Below are 22,725 nucleotides of genomic sequence, written 5' to 3'. Positions count from 1 at the left end.
GCCAAAGTATTGAAGTTTCAGCTTCAGCATCAGTCCTCCCAATGAATATTCAGGGTTGATTTCCTTTAGGATTGACTGGTTGGATCTGCTTGCAGTTCAACGGACTCTCAAGAGTCTTCTTCAACACCATAGTTCAAAAGCATCAATTCTTCGGTGCTCAGCTTTATTTATAGTCCAGCTCTCACATCCATACATGCTGCTGCTGCTGCTGCTGCTAAGTTGCTTCAGTCATGTCCGCTCTGTGCACTGGAAAAGCCACAGCCTTGACTAGACGGACCTTTGTTGGCAAAGTAATGTCTGCTTTTTAATATGCTGTCTAGGTTGGTCATAACTTTTCTTCCAAGGAGTAAGCGTCTTTTAATTTCATGGCTGCAATAACAATACAAAACATTTCAAAATAATGATAATAAAATTAGCAAATGATAGAATCTATGTGATGGGGTTGAGTGAAAAATCTGTAATTTGAGATTTATTATCTGTGTGAAAGTACTCAAAGATATTCCTAAACTTAAAACTTTTAAAAACTCCATGTATACACTCCTTTTTTCCCCCAAAAAAACAAGTGTTCTAAATTTGCTCTTCTTTTCTATGATAATAAATGACCATTAGCAATATGCTACCTATTCAATGGTTTAGAAAAAAATAAGTTCTCTTAATCCATCCTTTTAATGTAAAGTGACATTTTAATGATGTGAGAAACAGCCTTTGAAAAGAAATTTGTACTCTAGAATGTATTTTTGAAAATAAATATTTAGAAGTATTTCTATCGTCCTATAGTTTTATTTTTTTTAATGTTTATTTACTTTGAAAATTTGAAGAATTTTAGATCTGCCTAAAAATCTTCCTATCAACATATTTAGAAGAGAGAGGGACAACAGTTCTTTGTTAAAATTGTGAAATGCATCCAATTCTAATAAGCTTGCAATAATAAATTATTGACCACAGGGAACAGAGAAATTTACCAGCTGAATGTCAATAAATATATTTACATAACAGGTGAGTGAGACTGAAAAAAATCACCGTGATTTCCGAAGCGCACTCACTGCTGTTCTTCTTTGTGGGGAATCAGTAGCTGTTTCAAGGCCTCTTCTGCTAGGTCAGCCACATGGTTCACAAGCAAGGAGTGTACTTTGAATTGGACCTTCAAATCCAATTTTATCACAAAGGGTTAAACCAAAGTTGTAAAAAATAGTGGAGCAGTAAAAAGATCTACGGCTGCCAGAGGTTGGGGGCAGGGAGGAGAGATGAATAGATGGAGCACAGAGAATTTTTAGGGCGATGAAATTACTCTGTGTGACACTGTCATGGTAGATTCGTGTCATTATACATTTATCAAAGCCCAGAAAACGTACAACACAAAGAGTGAACTCTAATGCAAAGTATGGACTCCAGTGAATAATCACGTATCAATGTTGGCTCATCATTTTACAACAAATGTACCATACTCAGATGAGCTGTTATTAATTGAGAAAACCAAAGAGGAGAGGGTTTTGAGCAGGTATGTAGGAACTCTTTGTACTTTCTGCTCAATTTTTCTGTAAACCTAAAACTCCCCCTCAAATTAAAGTCTATTAATTTTTTTTAAATGAAGCATATTCAGTTATGGCTCTCTCGGAATGTTTTCATTGCATCTTTAAGTGAGAGCAAAATTTTTTGTACTTCAATAAGTAAAACATTTAGAAAATACCATTTAACTCATTTGCTTTAATTTATATATTTACATATGTTTGATAATACACCATGGATTAGTACACTAATACCTGATTATAATCTGTAAGTCATTATCAATCTGTGTGTTGGGGGGGTTCGTCCTCAAACATTTTGTTGACATTATGCACATTCAAAATGTTGGTTGTTCCCTGAACTAGCGCTTCCCTGTGGAGAAAGTCGGCTTCACACGGCTCAGTGACTTGTCTGGCAGCGGCTTAATAAGCACTCTTGGAAGGTGGTGCAGGAGCATGAGTTACTGAGGCTGCCTTCCTGGGGCTGGGGTGGCAACAGCCAGGCAGCCTGCAAGGAGTGCGCCCCGCGGTAGGATTAGGGGCTGAGGGACTTGGCTTCCATGGACAGCATAAAAGAACTGGTATATTCATGACCAGACCAAGTGACAGGCAGGCTGGGAGGCAGGTGTGGAGCACTGCAAAAGCCAGGGCCTCTGGCAGGAGGAGGGGGATGAGATTGGCTTACCCCCAGGCTATTAATCAACGTGTAAGTCATGGTGGTCTTGGGTAGGCCTAGCAAAGCTATAATACGGGTAGATTTCACCAGCAAGGTCAGTTCTGGCAGCATGATGGGGCCTGTCAGACCTGCAGTATCAAGGGTCACTGGAGTGATAAAGCCCTTCGGGCTGCACTCGAGAGACTGGACTCAGAGGAGCTGGCAGGGCCGATGTGGCCAGAGGAGCCAGTGAGGGCTGAGGGGGTCAGCCAGTCAGGCCAGGCTAGCTGGCTCAGCCTTCCCTTCAGTTGGGAGGGAGAGGTGGCTCCCACTTCCTTGCTCATCACAGAACTGAATTAGGAAATAAAATGGCCACTTCTTGGGGTCCCCTGGTTGGAGGTCCAGATAGTAAAGAAGCTGCCTGCAATGCAAGAGACATGGGTTCGATCCCTGGATTGGGAAGATACCCTGGAGAAGGGAATGGTTACCCTTTCCAGTATTCTTGCCTGGAGAATTCCATGGACAGAGGAGCTTGGTGGGCCACAGTCTATGAGGTTGGAAAGAGTCAGACACGCCTGAGCTACTAACACTTTCTCTTTCATGGCCACTTCTTGGCCTGTAGAGAGTGCTGCTGGGCCATCCACCAGCTACAGAAAACCCCCAATGCAGCCTCTCCCAACCCCTGAAGCCCCGAGTTCCTTTCAGATGATGCCCCATCATGTACATCAGTGGTTGGTCACGCCTTTTAAGAGCAGAGCTCTTACTTTATACAACATTATGCAGAGCACCAAAAGTATAAGGCCACCCAAGGCATAGCCACCCTGGTGGAAGGGAGCTCAGACGTCTGTCCACGCTTGACTTCCAAAATAGACCCCCAGGTCTAACTTGAGAACCACTGTCTAGAGAAGCAAGTGCAGGCCCCATGACATTCCTCCTATTTCGCTCTCCAGTCCTGTCCTCGGCCACCCCTTGCTTTGCACTTTGTGCCCTGAAGCATAGCACTGTTCCCGCACATCCGAGCTCTTTTGTGTCTCTGTCCTTTGGCTTGCGCTGTTCTTCTGCTCGGGGTGCCTATCCACTGGCTGCCTCTGGCCCAGTGTTCAGAATTCTACCTGTGAGAGCATCTCCTCTAATAAGGTCTCTGGGCTCCCATAGTGCCTTCGAGGTGTCTACATCTGAGACATTATCTCTTTCTACTGAAATACTTTCTGTATGTGTTACCCCACTAAGGTGGAGACTTCCCAAGGGTCAGGAATTCCCATTTCTAGCACCTGGCATAATTGATACAATTGTTTAAACACTCTCAGTCATCAGTTTAGACTGCAAAGCGTCCTTTCTGGATGGGAGAAGACAATGTGTAATAAGAAGGGAGGGGGCACAGTGCCTGAAAGCAGAGGGGAGAGGAGCTTAGGGGCTAGAGGGAAAACAAGCACGCCCTGTGGGTTTTTGCATAAAGTCACTGAAAGTTCATTCCCAACAGGGCTTGGGCCTGACCCACCTGGCACCACTGCTACCAATTAAACCTGGTAATAAGTAACTGAGAAGGTGCGCTCTGGTGTGCAGTAGCAGAGCCTTGCCAGGAGTTCTGGAGGCTTCGGATCAGTTCCCTGAGATGCTGCGGGCCTCCAGGGATTCTAACCAGAGTAATGGACTTTAAAAAGGGAGACAGCTGAATGAGGGAAATTCGTTCGAGTCCCAAGGGAACGATAATGGTTTGGTTAAGGACTCCTTCAGATCTGTCTGAAGGAAGAAAACTCTTACTGGAATTATTTGTTCATGGTTAGGGAAGGGGAGAGGGAAAAGGCATTGGATTTTGTATTATGAGAACCAGATGGATCCCAGCCTTGCTTTAACATATTGAACAATCTCTCTACCTTGATTTTCTCCATATATAGAATGAGCTAGCAATGCTCACCTTCCAAGCTTCCCAAGTGCATTGCAAGAACAAATAGGACCAGCCCTGCCACTTGCTGGGCTTGTGACCTTGAGTAAGCTTCTTTAAACTCTGTGAGCCTCAGTTATCTCACACGTCAAATGGGACACTAATTGTATCCTAATTCCTTTAATTAATGAGGTAATCCACAGGAAGCTCTTGATACAGGACCTGATATAGAGTGAGCACTCAATAAAAACTAGCTAAAGTTATTACCCACACATGGAACCATTTGGAGAAGTTTAACTGAGGATAAAAAGGTAGATGAACTACCAAACAGCAAAGTATTTAATATTATAAAGCTGACCCCTGGGTCAGCAGCGTTAGCATCAAATGGGAGCTCCTTAGCAATACGAAGTTTGGGGCCCAACCCCAGACCTACTGAGTTTAACAAGGTCCCCCAGGTGATTCATGGAGAAGGCAATGGCACCCCACTCCAGTACTCTTGCCTGGAAAATCCCGTGGATGAAGGAGCCTGGTAGGCTGCAGTCCACGAGGTCGGTAAGAGTCGGGCACGACTGAGCAACTTCACTTTTGACTTTTCACTTTCATGCATTGGAGAAGGAAATGGCAACCCACTCCAGTATTCTTGCCTGGAGATTCCCAGGGACAGGGGAGCCTGGTGGGCTGCCGTCTATGGGGTCGCACAGAGTCGGACACGACTGAAGCGACTTAGCAGCAGCAGCAGGTGATTCATATGGACATTAAAGCCAAAATGTAGAAGCGCTGATGCATGTATCACTTTGTCATTTGGGGCAGGTTCTTTAATCTCCCCATCTCCTTTTGTCATCTATAAAATCCTGGCTCACAGGGCCGAGGTGGTGGTTAAATGATGTAATCTGTGCCAAGTGTTGAGGATGGCACCCACCTAAGTGCCCTTCGGGATTTGCCGCTCTGCTCTTCAGCCTCCCGCACCCGCACCCGCCCCTGCCCCCAAGAACCTTGCACCTGGGGCTATGGTTCAGCAGGAGCCAGACTGCCAAGTTCGCGTCTTGACTTCCCTCATCCAGAGCAAAGTCTGCCTGTGCGGCCTGGACAGCTACCTCTCTGCTCCAAGGCTCAGCGCCCTCTCTAATAAAGTTGGATCAGTGATTGTACCTAGCTCTCAGGGATGCTGAAGCACTGAGTGAGATGTGCAGCTGAGGCTAGTGCTCAGCTTTATCCATAGGCGCCTACTGAGTGGAGTCCACGCTGCAGGCTCAAGGGTGCCCCTGACCCTCTGGAGCTTGTTGCCTCTTGCTGCCCAACCAACAGGTGCAGGAATTCCCTTGGTACCAGGGATGACAGGACCCACTCCCTACCAAGCAAAGAAACGAGAGAGGGCAGGCTGGCCCAGGTGAGTAGACCTGTCTGACTTCTCCCTCTGGCCTCTAAGCCCCATGGGGTAGGACCTCTTCTGTCTAGCTCACCAGCAAGCTTGTGGAGGGTCTAAGGAGCCTAAGTTTGAGGAGTGTTTTACCTCCACATAATGAATGCATGTGCTAGGTGTACCTGTGGATAAAGGGTAGAAGAGCACTGAAGGTATGATGAATATGGTGACAAGAGAGGAGACCCATCCCCACCTATCTGTCCTGGGCCAGCTAACCTGCTCTGTTAGGATTGAAGGAAAGACAACGACATTGATCCATGTTCTCGTTGTTTCCTCTAACACCCTATTGTCACAGTTCCTCTCAATGACTCTGGTGCCACCATGAGAAGCGTGTCCCTTTAAGGAACGAACAGTCTCCTGAAAACCCCAGCTGGCTTCTTTGAGGTTAGTGGAGAACTTTTCATCTCTGAGGTTAATTTGGTGGTGGGATCTCATTGCCTGGCGAAGAATCTTGTGCAATGAAGGGTTGGTTTTTTTTTTTTTTTTTGGTATGTTTTTTATTTTATTGAAATATAGTAGATTTATAATATCGTGTTTACTTCTGGTGTACCGCAAAATGATTCAGTTATACATACATTATTTTTCAGATTCTTTTCCATTATAGATTACTACAAAATATTGAATATAGTTCCCTGTGCTATACAGTAAATTCTTACTGTTTACCTATTTTATATACAGTAGTGTATATCCCAAACACCTAACTTATCCCTCCCTGCTTTTCTTCCTTTGATAATCATGTTTGTTTTCTATGTCTGTCTGTTTCTGTTTTGAAAATAAGCTCATCAGTATCATTTTTTTTAGATCTCACATGTAAGTAATGTATATTTGTCTTTCTCTTTCTGACTTACTTCACTTAGTATGATAATCTCTCGGTTCATCCAGATTGCTGCAAATGGCATTATTTCATTCTTTTTTATGACTGAATGATATTCCATGGTGTGTGTGTGTGTGTATGTATATACCACATCATCTTTTATCCATTTATCTGTCGACGGACATGAGGGTTGCTTCCATGTCTCTGCTATTATAAACAGTGCGGCTGTGAACATTAGAGTGCATGTATCTTTGCAAATTAGAATGTTTTTCCAGATATAGGCCCAGAAGTGGGGTTGCTGGATCATATGGTAGTTTCTGTTTTTAAAGAACCTCCATACTGTTTTCTGTGGTGGTGGCACCAATTTACATTTCTGCCAACCATCTAGGAGGGTTCCCTTTTCTCCACACCGTCCCCGGCATTTATTTGTGGTCTTGTTGATGACGGCCATTCTGACTGGTGTGAAGTGATGCCTCGTTGTGGTTTTGATTTGCATTTCTCTGTTAGTGATATTGAGCATCTTTTCATGTGCCTATTGGCCATCCATATGTCTTCTTTGGAGAAATGTATATTTAGGTCTTTTGAAAGTGGGCACAGGTTTGATTCCAAGTCCAGAAGGGACCGTGACTAGTCAAGGGAGTGAGCCCTGTGGAAGCTGGGACTTCTGTTTGCACCAGCTCCACGGCCTTCCTCCTGAGGGGGCGATGCCTGCCCCCGGAATGGCAGTCTCAGGAGTCTGCCTCCTGAGCGGGGAAGACTGGGCCAGAGTGCTGCCGCTGCTACTTCTTGCTTCCCGTGTGACATTAGGCTAATTATTTCTTTCTCTTGAAAATCAACTGACTTGTCTGCATATTGAAGGTAATAAAATGTTCTTGAGTTGCGTTGTCATGGGAATGAAAATGGAACACACTTTTAAGTATCCAAAGTGAAACACCTGAGGGTGTGAACAGGGCACTCTTAGTAATTCCCCAGGAGCCTGGCCTGTTGGCAGTTCCCCTGACAAAGGGACATATGTGTTCTGCTTAAAGAGCACATCCTAGGAGCTCCATGAACAGTATATCATTTCTATCATTACCTCTACTTAAGAAGGATCGCCAGATCCAGCAAAGAAAGGTGTGTCACAGTGCCCAGCGGTAAGGCCAGGTGAGAATTATGGGCTTAGAGATAAAGAAAATGTAGCCAAGATTCAATTCATGAATCACTGGGTTTATTGCACACCATTAGCGTGAAACACAGGTTATCAAAGTAGGGATAAAAAGAGGGCAGGTCATAAACCAGTCCCAGGAGAAGCTTGGGAAGGAGGTGTCTAACAAGGGCATTAGCCTCTGGTGCAGCAAGGGGTCTAGCGAGAAGTGTGAACGAGAAGTCACGCTCTGCTCCAGCTGGGCCTCCGGTGCCCCTGGATCAGCTCTCAACAGCGTGGAGCCAGGTCCTCCAGCAAAGAGCCTTCGAGTCACCGGACTCGGTGGTCCCATGTTGCAGAGTCTGCCAGAGGGGAGTAAGGCTGCGCCCCAGGTGTTCCTGCCCCTACCAGTTGCTCCTTCATTCCAGTGAAGTTTTCCTGAGCATATTACTAAACAATTTCCTCATCTAAAGTGACACTCTTAATTTATCACACTAAGACACCACAGTCCTACACCAGATGTTCCAAAACAACTAATAAGGAAGTTCATGTTGGCCACTGTGACTCCATCTTGAATGAACACAGCTCAAGTTCTGCCAGAGGAATAGGAATCATGGCATGAAAGAAATCTCATTATAACACAGGGTCTGAAATATTGCCTGGAATGAGCTTACACTAAAAAAAAAAAAAAAAGTTGTTTATCTGAAATTCAGATTTAACTGGCTATACTGCACCTTATCTGGCAACTCTTGTTTAAGAGCCTCGGGTCACAGAGAGTTAAGTGATCAACTAGATAATGTCATAAGAGGGAGTGCCTCTTAGAAACAGACTGTTGCATTGGTTCTTTTCTCCCAGTAGCCACTGGGGTTGTTTTGGAGCCGGCCTTAGGAGAAAGGGGAAGAGTAAACCAGATGAGGGTGAGGGGAATGGTGGCAGTGATGGAAGGCTCAGGGAAACTGGAGGGAAGATGTAAGATCTCCTGAGGAAGGAATGGAGACGGCCTGAGACCCTTTCAGAGCTTGGAGGTTTGAGAGATGAAGGACAGAATGAACCTTTGAGGGAAAGATGAAGAGGGGTTAGAAAAGCTCAGGGGGAGGTGCTGAGTTGCACTTGCAAAGGCCCAAAGGCAGGAGGGTGGTTACTGGTAACTGGGGTAAAGTTTCAGGTGTTTATCTCGATCCTGACATGTCGGCATGTTGGGTTATTTACCAGAATGTTCAGAGGAGAAGATTAGCAGGTCTGTTTGTTTTTGTTTTCTTTCATTTGCTGTGGGTTTTTTGTTTTTTTTTTTAGCTAAAGAAAGAAAGTGAAGTCACTCAGTCATGTCCGACTCTTTGGGACCCCGTGGACTGTAGCCCACCGGGCTCCTCTGTCCATGGGATTCTCCAGGCAAGAATACTGGAGTGGGTTGCCATTTCCTTCTCCAGGGGATCTTCCCAACCCAGGGACCAAACCCGGGTCTCCCGCATTGCGGGCAGACGCTTTATCCTCTGAGCCACCAGGGAAGGGTTGGTTTTTTTTTTTTTTTTTTTTTTTAGCTAAAAGAGGTTTAGAAGCAAGGGAGACGAACCACGGCCTTCTGCACACTGAGTGCTGCGGGCGCTGGTGAGCGGGCTGTGCTGCGGTAGGAGTAGGGCCGGGGGCTGTCCGGCGGCCAAGGTCAGGGCTCCGTCTTAGTCCTGTCTGACTCCAAGGGACACCTGCTTGTGGCAGGGATGTCCCAAGACTCTGCAGAGCCGGGACTAATGTGAGCCTTGAGGCTGTCATTATTGCAGATGGAATCTGGGGAGGCTGGCCTCTCTCGGCTGGGGCCTTGCCTCGCTGGGCCATCAGCCCCATTGACCCCTCGTTGAGGGGCCCTCTTTGGGAGAGGGTGGTATGCTGCTGCTAAGTCCCTTCAGTCGTGTCCGACTCTGTGCAACCCCATAGACGGCAGCCCACCAGGCTCCCCCGTCCCTGGGATTCTCAAGGCAAGAACACTGGAGTGGGTTGCCATTTCCTTCTCCAGTGCATGAAAGTGAAAAGTGAAAGTGAAGTTGCTCAGTTGTGTCCGACTCCTAGGGACCCCATGGACTGCAGCCCACCAGGCCCCTCCATCCATAGGATTTTCCAGGCAAGAGTACTGGAGTGGGTTGCCATTGCCTTTAAGGAGTGATGTGGCGGATGCAAACAATAGGTTTATTTCGTGTGACGGCCCACAGACATTCAGTCTGGGTTAAGCCCCTGTGCACACACATACGCATCCCCTTATTCTGGGTGTGAGAGGAGCAGCTGAGCCTTTCCCCTTTCCTGGATGAATCCTGGTGTGGGAGGGAGAGATTTCCACTGTCAGCCCCTCCTGAGATCAGATGGCTAGCTTGTGTGGGGATGAAGGAACTATCTGAAAGCCTCTCAAGAAAGTAGCGTGTGTGCAAGCTGCAAGTTCTTACTTTGCTGTTTTTACCTCGTGGTCGACAGAGGAGAGAAATTTGCTTCCAGCCAGTGGGGTCAAGTCCTTCTTCTTTCCCCTTCCTCCCCGTAACCCACACAAGGCTGCCCCAGGCATTCCCCTACAACTCAGCCAACCAAACCACACACTGGGACTAAGAAACGGGAGCGAGAAAGCGGAGGGTGGAGCCAAGGGCACACACCTGACGCCCGTCTTCCACCCACTTTTCTCCTCTATTGCATTCAGACTTTCTTTTCATTTGGCAATCCCCTCACTCGGGTTTCGGCATCAGCTCGTTTCCACCTGAGCTCCTGTTCCCCAGGGGTGTGACTTCTTGCTCATTCTCACATGTGACAAGGCAAGCGTGAGTGAGGGAACTGTCAAATGAAAAACTCTGAAGCCAAGAAAGAAGAAACATGGGCAGAAGATGAGAGCCCGCTGTGCCGTCGTGTCTGCCCTCCCCTTCTCTCCCCAGTGTTTGGATTCAAGTGTGTGGTCCAGATCTAGAGTTAAATGTACTCAGTAGGAAAAAAAAAAAAAAAAGCTTATTTATTCTGAGATTATGCCCTTCCTTCTTTTTGGAGTTAAAATTTCTTTTTTTTCCCCATAAAATGAAGGTCATAATAAATGATTTTAAAACTGTTCATAGGAAGCAAATATTAGCAGCCTCATATCAGTCCTTGGAAACAATTTCTTTAAAACATGTTACTCTTACACCTGCAATCCCAGAGTCTGGGAACCACTGGTTTGCAACCTTGGCCCCCGCAGGTGGCTGGGCCCGAGCCAGTGTTCACGTTCAGGTGCCTGACGTGGTGCCCATGGGAACACCTGTGTGCTGCAGCATCCTTTCATGACAGGTGGGAAGGTGACAGAGCAGACTCCTGACATCATGGATTCTAGGATAGAACAGATCTTACCTCCCACCGATGTCCTTATCATACCATATAAATTGATGAGAAATCCAACATGCATTTTGGCAGCCACAAAATCCTCCAGGAGGAGGGCATGGCAACCCACTCCAGTATTCTTGCCCGGAGAGTTCCATGGACAGAGGAGCCAGGTGGGCTACAGTCCATGGGGTCTCAAAGAGTCGGACACGACTGAGCGACTAAGCACCGCATGGCATCTCTGTTTTTGAGTTATATGTAGAAAGAACCTAAAATAGCTTCTCCACTGGAATCTGTTTTTAATTAGTTCTGTTGCCTTCTGATTCAGTTAAATTGAACAAATATATATTTGACTACTAACTGGGCAAATGTGGAATGATGGGCTGTGGGAAAAGTAGGAGTAGATCAGATACGGCCTCTGCCTTCCAAGAGGTTACAACCCAGTAGGGCAGTAAGACAAGAAAACGACCAGTTGCAATAAAGAGAAGACCATGGGGGAGAAGCGTGGGATGAAGCAATCTCAGGAGCAGGGTGGGGAAGCAGGGAGCAATTCAGAGGAGACAGAGGTGATGGGGGACCGGCAGAAGCATTACGAGAAAGGTGACATCTAAATGGACCAAACTATGTGACCATCGTGGGGGCAGCAACTGTGTGATCACTGTGGTGTCCCTAGATCCCCGTACGCATATTCTCAATCACTTCAGTCGTGTCCGACTCTGTGTGACCCCATGGACCGTAGCCCGCCAGTCTCCTCGGTCTATGGGATTCTCCAGGCAAGAATACTGGAGTGGATGGCCATTTCCTTCTCCAGGACGTCTTCCTGACCCAGGGATCGAACCTGCGTCTCCTGCATTGGCAGGTGGATTCTTTACCACTGAGCCACCTAGGAAGCCTCAGGGGTGTTTTCCCACATTGCAATTCAGTGGCTGCAGTACTTATTTTCCACCACAAGAGGGAGCTGCCGCCCAGTTTATTTAACTAAAATACTATTTCTCTAGGTTTACCCATACGGTGCCATTTAACTACCCTCCCCCTAAATAGCCCACCAAGCCAAAATTTCTTATCACAATACAATAAAACTATTATTGATGATGCATAATTTTCTGAAAGGAATTTCTCCTAAGTTACATGATTTGTGTGTGTGTGTGTGTATTTAAAATGTTTTTTATAAACAATAACCTTAGACCAAGCTGGAATGTTCTTCAGGTCCTAAATAATCCAGGGTTTCCCAGTTACGAGAACTTTGCTTATAAAAATGCCTTAGGACCTCATATGTGGGCAACAATCTGAGTTAACAATCACTTCTAAGTGCCTGAGAATTCATGAGACTCAACGTCTAGGAGAGATGTCAGTTGAGTACAAACTTTTTAACTTAGATGTGCAATTTCATTTTGCAAAGAGCTACAAAATATAGTGGGCTTCCCAAGTGGTGCAGTGGTAAAGAATCCGCCTGCCAATGCAGGAGACACGAGAGACGTAGGTTGGATCCCTGGGTTGGAAAGATCCCCTGGAGGTGGAAATGACAACCCACTCCAGTATTCTTTCCTGGAGAATTCCATGGACAGAGGAGCCTGGTGGGCTACAGTGCATGGGGTTGCAAAGAGTCAGACACAACTGAACCCGACCACAAAGTATAGATTACAAAGTAGTCAAAATACAGGTGTGTCTTAAATAAAAACACCTGGTATATATAGTAACCAGAGCTTAGAAAGAAAATTAGCAAGTAATTGTGTATATAATTTCAAAGGATTTCTTGATTTATAAAGGCTTCTTTATAGGACTTTTCCAACAGAAAGCTTCCTAGTACTGTACATTAAAAAAACACACTTGAATTCCCTAAATCGAATCGACACACTATTCTTCAGCAACCATTTCTGTCAAATAAAATGTGTGCTGTTATCTAAAAATAGCCTCTCTAAATGACAGTGTATAGATAATTTAAATGTGGGAGGTAGCATTGTTAAGGTAAACTGAGATCAGTGTGTTTTTAGCTGCCTGAGAATGAAATAGTAGAGTTTAAAGTGAAAGAATATTTGCCAAAATTCAACCTATGTAAAGAAATCTGAATTTCATCTTCAATAAAGAAAACAACCCCTCTGGTCCTCCCAGAACTATTTCATTTCTGCCGATTCTTTTGGAACAGTAAGTCCCAGCTTTCTGCCGTCACCAGTAGCCACACTCTCCCTTGTCTGAATGCCCATGTTTGTATATCACTTTCTCCCTGTACTGTTGGTCCGTGCCCTTCACTCCTAGAGGACAAGTCCCAGGGCTTCTGGGTTTTTGTGTCACTTACAGAGCCGAGCCGAGGGCCGAAGATGGGCTCTTCAATTGCTTTTAGCAAAGTAAAAAAAATCACAGCCAAGGGTGACTGATTGTTAAAAAGGAGGAAGAAAATGGGCTCTTAAAACTAAAGGTTATATGTTTGGTTATTTTCTGGCTGCTTGGTTGTTAAATCTTGATGCTCCAGTCAAGAGGCAGTAGGGGTGGTAAGAAGCACAGACTCGGGGCTTGAATCCTAACTCTGCTGCTTCTCGCTATGTGTTCTTAGGAGAGAGTCCTTTCCTTTTCACATCTCTGTTTCCCGTCATGTAACATGGGATGATGCTGATGTGGATATGAAGCTTCCCACATAGGGTTTATTCTTTATAAATACACAGAACAGGGTCTGACCCCTAGTAAATACTACTAGTGATTATAAAATAGAATAATTATATTGATTGAGATGTAGTCAAAGTGTACTTTGATTTATTAAAAGCCAAAATAAAGCTTTTAAAAAATGTAATGGAGATGGGGTGATGAAAATGTTCTGGAATTATATAGTGGTGATGGTTGCATAGCCTTGTATACTAAGACCCACTGAAATGGATATTTTCAAATAGTAGGTTTTATGCTATGTGAATTATAGCTCAATGTAAAAAATGTAGTGGAGGAAAAGTCAACAAATATTTATGGACACGTAATAGATAGAAGAGATAAGAAAGCCTTCCTCAGCGATCAGTGCAAAGAAATAGAGGGAAACAACAGAATGGGAAAGACTAGAGATCTTTCCAAGAAAATTAGAGATACCAAGGGAACATTTCATGCAAAGATGGGCTTGATAAAGGACAGAAATAGTATGGACCTAACAGAAGCAGAAGATATTAAGAAGAGGTGGCAAGAATACACAGAAGAACTGTACTAAAAAGATCTTCACGACCAAGATAATCACGATGGTGTGATCACTCACCTAGAGCCAGACATCCTGGAATGTGAAGTCAAGTGGGCCTTAGAAAGCATCACTATGAACAAAGCTAGTGGAGGTGATGGAATTCCAGTGGAGCTATTTCAAATCCTGAACGATGATGCTGTGAAAGTGCTGCACTCAATATGCCAGCAAATTTGGAAAACTCAGCAGTGGCCACAGGACTGGAAAAGGTCAGTTTTCATTCCAATCCCAAAGAAAGGCAATGCCAAAGAATGCTCAAACTACCGCACAATTGCACTCATCTCACACGCTAGTAAAGTAATGCTCAAAATTCTCCAAGCCAGGCTTTAGCAATACGTGAACCGTGAACTTCCTGATGTTCAAGCTAGATTTAGAAAAGGCAGAGGAACCAGAGATTAAATTGCCAACATCTGCTGGATCATGGAAAAAGCAAGAGAGTTCCAGAAAAACATCTATTTCTGCTTTATTGACTACACCAAAGCCTCTGACTGTGTGGATCACAATAAACTGTGGAAAATTCTGAAAGAGATGGGAATACCAGACCACCTGACCTGCCTCTTGAGAAACATGTATGCAGGTCAGGAAGCAACAGTTAGAACTGGATGTGGAACAACAGACTGGTTCCAAATAGGAAAAGGAGTACGTCAAGGCTGTATATTGTCACCCTGCTTATTTAACTTATATGCCAAGTACATCATGAGAAACGCTGGGCTGGAAGCAGCACAAGCTGGAATCAAGATTGCCGGGAGAAATATCAATAACCTCAGATATGCAGATGACACCACCCTTATGGCAGAAAGTGAAGAGGAACTAAAAAGCCTCTTGATGAAAATGAAAGAAGAGAGTGAGAAAGTTGGCTTAAAGCTCAACATTCAGAAAACTAATATCATGGCATCCGGTCCCATCACTTCATGGCTAATAGATGGGGAAACAGCAGAAACAGTGTCAGACTTTATCTTTTTGGGCTCCAAAATCACTGCAGATGGTGAATGCAGCCATGAAATTAAAAGACGCTTACTCCTTGGAAGGAAAGTTATGACCAACCTAGACAGCATATTGAAAAGCAGAGACATTACTTTGCCAGCAAAGGTCCATCTAGTCAAGGCTATGGTTTTTCCAGTGGTCATGTATGGATGTGAGAGTTGGACTATGAAGAAAGCTGAGCACCGAAGAACTGATGCTTTTGAACTGTGGTGTTGGAGAAGACTCTTGAGAGTCCCTTGGACTGCAAGGAAATCCAACCAGTCCATTCTGAAGGAGACCAGCCCTGGGATTTCTTTGGAAGGAATGATGCTAAAGCTGAAACTCCAGTACTTAGGCCACCTCATGTGAAGAGTTGACTCATTGGAAAAGACTCTGATGCTGGGAGGGATTGAGGGCAGGAGGAGAAGCGGATGACAGAGGATGAGGATGAGATGGCTGGATGGCATCACTGTCTTGATGGACATGAGTCTGAGTCAACTCTGGGAGTTGATGATGGACAGGGAGGCCTGGTGTGCTGCGATTCAGGGGGTCGCAAAGAGTCGGACACGACTAAGCGACTCAACTGAACTTAAGCAGATAAGATGGGTATAATACTATTAACTAAATGATAGACTTTATACAGATTTCATCAGATTTCCACTAAAGTCCTTTTCCTCTTCCAGAGTCTAATTCTGAATGGCACTAAGCAGCTCTCCTTTTTAATTTTAATTTTTTTTTTAATAGAGGTGGACCAAACTCTCAGTGCAGGGGCATGGGTTTGATCCTTGATTAGGGAAGTTCTGTAAATGCTGTGGGCGGTGGTCAAAATAATAAGTAAACATTCTTTTATATATTTTTTAAAAAGAAAATTAAAAAATCGTGGTGTAAATGACATGTAGCCGTATGTTTCAGGCTCACAACATAATGATTTGATACTTGGTTACAAGGCAAAACAATGACCACAGTAAGTCTAGTTAACATCTGTCACCTTATATGGTCACAAAAATTTTTTTTCCTGTGATGAGAACTTGTAAGATGTGCTCTCCTTAGCACTTCCAAGTATGCAGTAGGGTATTATTAACTCTAGTCAGTGTGCTGTACGTTGCGTCCCAGGACTTACTTATTTTATAGCTGCAACTTTGTACCTTTGGTTCCCTTCACCCGTTCTGTCCCTCTCCCCTCCAGTCTTCGCCTCTGGCAATCACCAATCTACTCCCTGTATCTATGAACTTGGCTTTGGGTTTTTAAATTATTATAATAATTTGTAGATTCCGTACATAAATGAAATCATTCAATATTTGTCTTTGTCTGGCTCACTTCACTTAGTATAATAATCTCTACGTCCATCCATGTTGCTGCAAATGGTATTATTTCAGTTTTTAATGGCTGAGTAGTATTCCATTGGGAGAAGGCAATGGCACCCCACTCCAATACTCTTGCCTGGGAAATCCCATGGATGGAGGAGCCTGGTAGGCTGCAGTCCATGGGGTCGCTAAGAGTCGGACACGACTGAGTGACTTCACTTTCACTTTTCACTTTCATGCATTGGAGAAGGAAATGGCAACCCACTCCAGTGTTCTTGCCTGGAGAATCCCAGGGACGGGGGAGCCTGGTGGGCTGCTGTCTATGGGGTCGCACAGAGTCGGACACAACTTGAAGCGACTTAGCAGCAGCAGCAGTATTCCATTGTGTGTATGTGTATATGGATATATATATATATCTTTATCCACTCATCTGTCGATGGACATTTAGGTTGCTTCCATGTCTTGGCTATTGTAAATAGTGCTGCTACGAGTCTTTTTAAATTAGAGTTTTTTCCAGATACATGCCCAGGAGTGGGATTGCTGGATCATAAAGTAGCTCTATTTTTAGTTTTTATTTATTTGTTTATTTTTATTTTATTTTTTATTTTATTTATTTATTTATTTTTTAGTTTTAGTTTTTAAAGAAACCTCCATACTGTTCTCCATAGGGGCTGCACCAATTTACATTCCCACCAACAGTGTAGGAGGGTTCCCTTTTCTCCACATTCTCTCTAAAACTTGTTATTTATTATCTGTTTGATAATATCCATTCTAACGGGTGTAAAGTAATGCCTCATTGTGGTTTTGATTTTCATTTTCCTGAAGGTTAGTGATTTTAAACATCTTTTCCTGTGACTGTTGGCCATCTGTATGTCTTCTTTGGAAAAATGTGTATTCAGGTCCTCTGGCTGTTTTAAAGTGGATTTTTTTTTTTTTTTTTTTGCTATTGTATGAGTTTTTATATTTTTTGGATATTACCCCCTTTTCAGATATATGATCTGCAAATATTTCTTTCAGTTCAGTAGGTGGCCTTTTCATTTTGTGAACGGTTTCTGTCACTGTGTAGCAGCTCAGCAGCTTTTAATTTGCTGAGACCCTTCTGACACGCTCCTCTCCCAGCCTCAGTTTTCTCACGTGTGCAATGGGAACAAGGATAACAGTAACCTCCACCCCGAAGGATCTGATGAGGATTGAGGGGCTAGAAGAGGTAAGAGTGTTTCATGGGCCATTAAGCTTCATGTCCACAAAAAGGATCAACATTGAAGCCGAAGCATCCCTCTCTCACCAGCTGGCCTCCCTGCCCTGCACCAGGTCTTGTGCCTCTTGTTGACTCAGCTGCCAGAGTCCAATGGGAGGGAGGCTATCTCCCGCTTTCCCCCAAGGCCTGCCCTGGTCAGAGGAGTCCTGGTACTCCTGACCCCACAGGGGACCTGATTGACTGAGGGCTCCGGCCTCCATCAGGGCCTCCTCCCAAGGCTTCCTGTGTATTTAAAAAGCTCCCCCAAGAGCCAACAGCTCCATGCTTTGGGGTGGAGAGAGGCTGGAGGTTACAGGCTCAGCCCTCCCCCTGGGTGTCTGAAATGGCGACTTGGGATGCCCCCAGCCACAGAGGGAGGAGGAGACCTTGAGTTGGCTCCGCTGCTTTGTGACTGTCTCCAGGCTGGGACCTTGGGCTTAGGGGCAGGGGCGAGCTCTGAATCTGCTCTGGGAGATGTCAGGGGTTGGGCTCCGTGTGCTCCCACCACTCCTGGCTCCCCCCGGGGCTTCCTGGGAGGACTTCTTCTTTGCCCACGGCCATTCACTCCCACAAGTCTTCTTGGTTAGTGCTCAACAGTGGGTTGAATGGTGGCCCCCGAAATCCGAACCTCTGCTACCTGTCAGTGTCACGTTCTTTAGAAACAGGATCTTTCAAGGCAAGCAGCTGTGTCATGACTCACTTAACACACTGCAGTGGACCTGTTTACAGAGGATTTTCTCCTTTTTGCGTGACATGGCAGTTCCAACCCACAGAGAATCCCTTTATTTGTAAATTGGAGGTGTGTGCTATGCTTCATACAGCTTAAATTCAGAAGTTTGTGCAGTTTCAGAAGTTCATATCTGAAACAAAGGGAAATGACACACCCTGTTTAAGAGTACATAAATCCCCTCAAAGTGTTTATTTTTAAAGATACTTTCATGTAAACAGTTCTGTTGAATGTCATAAATAGGCTGGGGAGGGGAAGGAATCTTCTAGAAACATGCATATGTTGTTTACTAGCAGATGACATCTACAAAAGGTATTTGAAAGACACTGAAACTTGTTTTTTTTTTTTTTTTTTGTAGGTTAACTAGCAGGTCTAATATTTTAAAAAGGTAATTCTTCTAAAGGACAATTTTTGTACTTCAGACTATCTTGATTGTCAATGTGTACAAACTATAATTTTAAAATTTATACCATCACTTGATTGTAAGTTTTAGTTGTCTTAGGTTAGGAATCAGTGAAAAGCTATATATGCTGGATATGGGTCAAAAATGACTATTATTTGCAAAAAATTTATAAAGAAATGGGAAGAAAAGATACCGTAAGACCCAGATATTGGTTGGAAATAATCTTCAAGTTACCCTCAATCTCCCATTGTTTTCAGTTTCTCAAAAAGAATGAATGAAATGAAATACAGCAGAATATTAACCCATATAAAGAGGCTTCCCTGATGGCTCAACAGGTAAAGAATCTGCCTGCAGTGCAGGAGACACAGGAAATATGAGTTTGATTCCTGGGTCAGGAAGAACCCTGGAGGAAGAAGTGGCAACCCACTCCAGTATTCTTGCCTGAAAAATCCCAAGGGTAGAGGAGCCTGGGGGGGCTACGGTCCATGTGGTATCCAAGAGTTGGACACGACTGAGCGGCTGAGTACAGCACAGCACAAAAATGAAGTGTATCCCAATGTTGTAACATAAGAAAAAAAGAAATAGGATCTCTGCAGATGAAATTGAATTAAAGATCTTGTGATCAGATTGTCTTTCAGACCCACCCTAAATTCAATGACAGGTGTTTTTTTATAAGAGACATAAAAGGATGGGACACAGGTGGGGCAGAGGAGAAGGTCACTGAAGACAGAGGCAGAGATTTGCAGTTATGCTGCCGCAAGCCAGGGAACAGCAGGGTTGTGGCAGCCTCTACAAGCCAGGAGTGAGGTGTGGAGCCTGCCTTCCTCAGGCATCCAGAGGGAGCCAGCCTGCCAACACCTTGATTTTGGACTTCTGATCTTGTCTTATTCAGCTCTGGCTATCATAACAAAGCACAACAGACTAGGTGGCTTAAACAGCAGAAATCAACTTCATCACGGTTCTGGAGACTGGAAGTCTGAGCTTAGTGTACTGGCCTGGTTGGGTTCTGCTGTGGGCCCTCCTCCCGGCTGGCAGACCGCTGCCGTTTCACTGCGGCCAGCACATGGCAGAAAGAGCAACAGACAGCAAGCTCTCTGGCGATCTGCCTTAAAAGGGCACTAATCCCATCATGAGGGCCCCACTCTCAGGACCGCATCTCAACCTGAATTCCACAAAGCCCCATCTTCACATACCATCGCCTGGGGGGTAAGGGCTTCACCATGAGAACTTTGAGGGGACACAAGGCAGGCCATAGCAGAACTCCAGAACTATAAGAGAATAGCTGTCTGTTGTTTTAGGACACCCCAGTTTGTGATGGCATCCTTTGGTACCTGAGACAGTGGTCCTCCCGACTCTCCCAGCACCCTTCCTCAGTGAGACCACCAATCCAAGAGAAGATTTAGGGGCTCAGTGGGACCAAGGCAGGTCGTGTGCTGGGGCACAGCTGAGGATGTGGGCAAGTGGTGTGACAGCGGCCTGGGCATCCTGGATCCAGATTCAGTGGCCCCAGGAGGATGGGCACTGGGTGGCTGGGGGCTGTCATCGATGCCCCTGGCCTTTGGCCTTGTCACTGAGGGTGGGGGCCTGGCTGTGCATTTGGCAATGATTTACCAGCAGGAGCCCTCCCTGGGTTTCCTCCTAGACTTGCAGCCTGGGCCTGCAAGAGGCACTGGGCCAAACAGCCCAACACCTGGCAGCCATCCTGGGGAGGCATCCGGGGTGCAGCAGTCCTACAGAGCGGGTACCGCATTGCACATAGTAGGGCATGGGGCCTCATGGTAGTGCCCGTGGCTGGCCATGGGGAAGCTCCAGTGCCCGTCTGGTACTCAGAGGAGCCCCCCCACAACCTCACTCAGAGCGTGACCACACACCAACATCAAATGCCTCCTGTAGTCTTGTACCTACAACCTACCTGGAGAAGAAAGAGGAAAGTGTGGGGGTTGGAAACTGCAGCCCTAAGTTGAAAATTTTGAGGTCACACCCCCATCCATGTGCCTCTATCCTCAAAGATGGAGAGACAGTCCAGCTGCTCCCAGGAGGCCAAGCTGACCTCAGCAAACCAGCCCACATGGGGCTGGAGCCCCCTGCACTTGGCAATGGAGACCTAAGCAGCTGACTTGTGAGAGATTGTCCTGAGGGCAGATCAGGCCCTGCTGCCCCCTTGTAGGCATGTGCACAGCCCCCGTGCACAGCCCTGATCCTTCACACCCCCTCCCCGCCTGCTCCCTCCACTCATGGAACGTCTGGATCTGAGAAAAGGACAACAAACCCAGCTTCTGCAGTTCAGTCACTCAGTCGTGTCCGATTCTTTGAGACCCCATGGACTGCAGCACGCCGGGCTTCCCTCTCCATCACCAACTCCCAGAATTTACTCAGTCTCACGTCCATCAAGTCGGTGATGCCATCCAACCATCTCATCCTCTGTTGTTCCTTTCTCCTCCTGCCTTCAATCTTTCCCAGCATCAGGGTGTCAATTCTTTACATCAGGTGGCCAAAGTATTGCAGTTTTAGCTTCAGCGTCAGTCCTTCCAATGAATATTCAGGAATGATTTCCTTTAGGATTGACTGGTTGGATCTCCTTGCAGTCCAAGGGATCTGCAAGAGTCTCCTCCAACACCACAGTTCAAAAGCATCAATTCTTTGGTGCTCAGCTTTCTTCACAGTCCAACTCTCACATCCATACATAACTACTGGAAAAACCATAGCTTTGACTAGACAAACCTTTGTTGGCAAAGTAATGTCTCTGCTTTTTAATATGCTGTCTAGGTTGGTCATAGCTTTTCTTCCAAGGAGCAAGGGTCTTTTAATTTTATGGCTGCAGTCACCATCTGCAGTGATTTTGGAGCCCAAGAAAATAAAGTCTGTCACTGTTTCCCCATCTATTTGCCATGAAGTGATGGGACCAGGTGCCATGATCCTGATCTTAGTTTTCTGAATGTTGAGTTTTAAGCCAACTTTTTCACTCTCCTCTTTCGCTTTCATCAAGAGGTTCCTCAGTTCCTCTTTGCTTTCTGCCATAGGGTGGTGTCATCTGCATATCTGAGGTTATTGATATTTCTCCCGGCAATCTTGATTCCAGCTTGTGCTTCTTCCAGCCCATGTTTCTCATGATGTACTCTGCACGTAAGTTAAATAAGCAGGGTGACAATATACAGCCTTGACATACTCCTTTTCCTATTTGGAACCAGTCTGTTGTTCCACGTCCAGTTCTAACTGTTGCTTCCTGACCCGCATACATGTTTCTCAAGAGGCAGGTCAGGTGGTCTGGTATTCCCATCTCTTTCAGAATTTTCCACAGTTTATTGTGATCCACACAGTAAAAGGCTTTGGTGTAGTCAATAAAGCAGAAATAGATGTTTTTCTGGAACTCTTTTGCTTTTTCGATGATCCAGCGGATGTTGACAATTTGATCTCTGGTTCCTCTGCCTTTTCTAAAACCAGAGATGAAAATTGAGGCAACTGGTGGAGGCAGACCTTAGACAGAGGTGGAGACAATGATCGTAGTGATTGGCAGGCAGAGGCGGGGGCAGGTGATTTGGGGGAGCAAGAGATGAGGAATTCAGGTGGGGGGTAGGCTCAGTGGCTCTGCCCACTGAAGAAATGGAGCAAACCTAGAGCTCAACAACAGAAGTGGGAGAAATGACCTTGAAAGTGGTGAGCTGAGAACCAGGAGCAGGGAAACTCAGGCTTCAAAGCAAGACGCAGTAGCTGGGGAGTGAGGGGAGACCTCTGGCCACGGGCAGGGAGGCCACCTGAGCTCCTCTGTCCCGCCCCTCTGCCCCAGAATGAACACGATGGCATCGTGGTCCACAGTGATCAGAGCCAAAGCCAAATACCCACCTCAGCCCCGAAACTTCTCACCATCTGATTTAATTGTTCACGCATTTTCCAATTTAATAAAACCCCAGTTCTGACAACTAGAGAAAAAAGAAAGAAAGAAAAACGTAGGGATTCAAAGTCTGAACAATTCCTCCTTCCATCTTCAGTCTATAACAGCCTCCCTACTCCCCACCCCCAAGAACTCTTGTCTTGTTCCAGTTTGAGGATGCTCCTTATTTTCCCCAAAGTCACCCCTTTACCCAGACACACTCATTGATAGGGCCACACGGGGGCAGGGCAGGGCTGGGTGCTCACCTCTAGGGGGGACAGATCCCAGAACCATCTGTCTCCCTTCC

This window comes from Bos indicus, chromosome 2 (genome assembly GCF_029378745.1).
Source record: "Bos indicus isolate NIAB-ARS_2022 breed Sahiwal x Tharparkar chromosome 2, NIAB-ARS_B.indTharparkar_mat_pri_1.0, whole genome shotgun sequence".
In the NCBI taxonomy this organism is placed as follows: Eukaryota; Metazoa; Chordata; class Mammalia; order Artiodactyla; family Bovidae; genus Bos; species Bos indicus.
Note: the sequence above shows the minus strand (reverse complement) of the source record.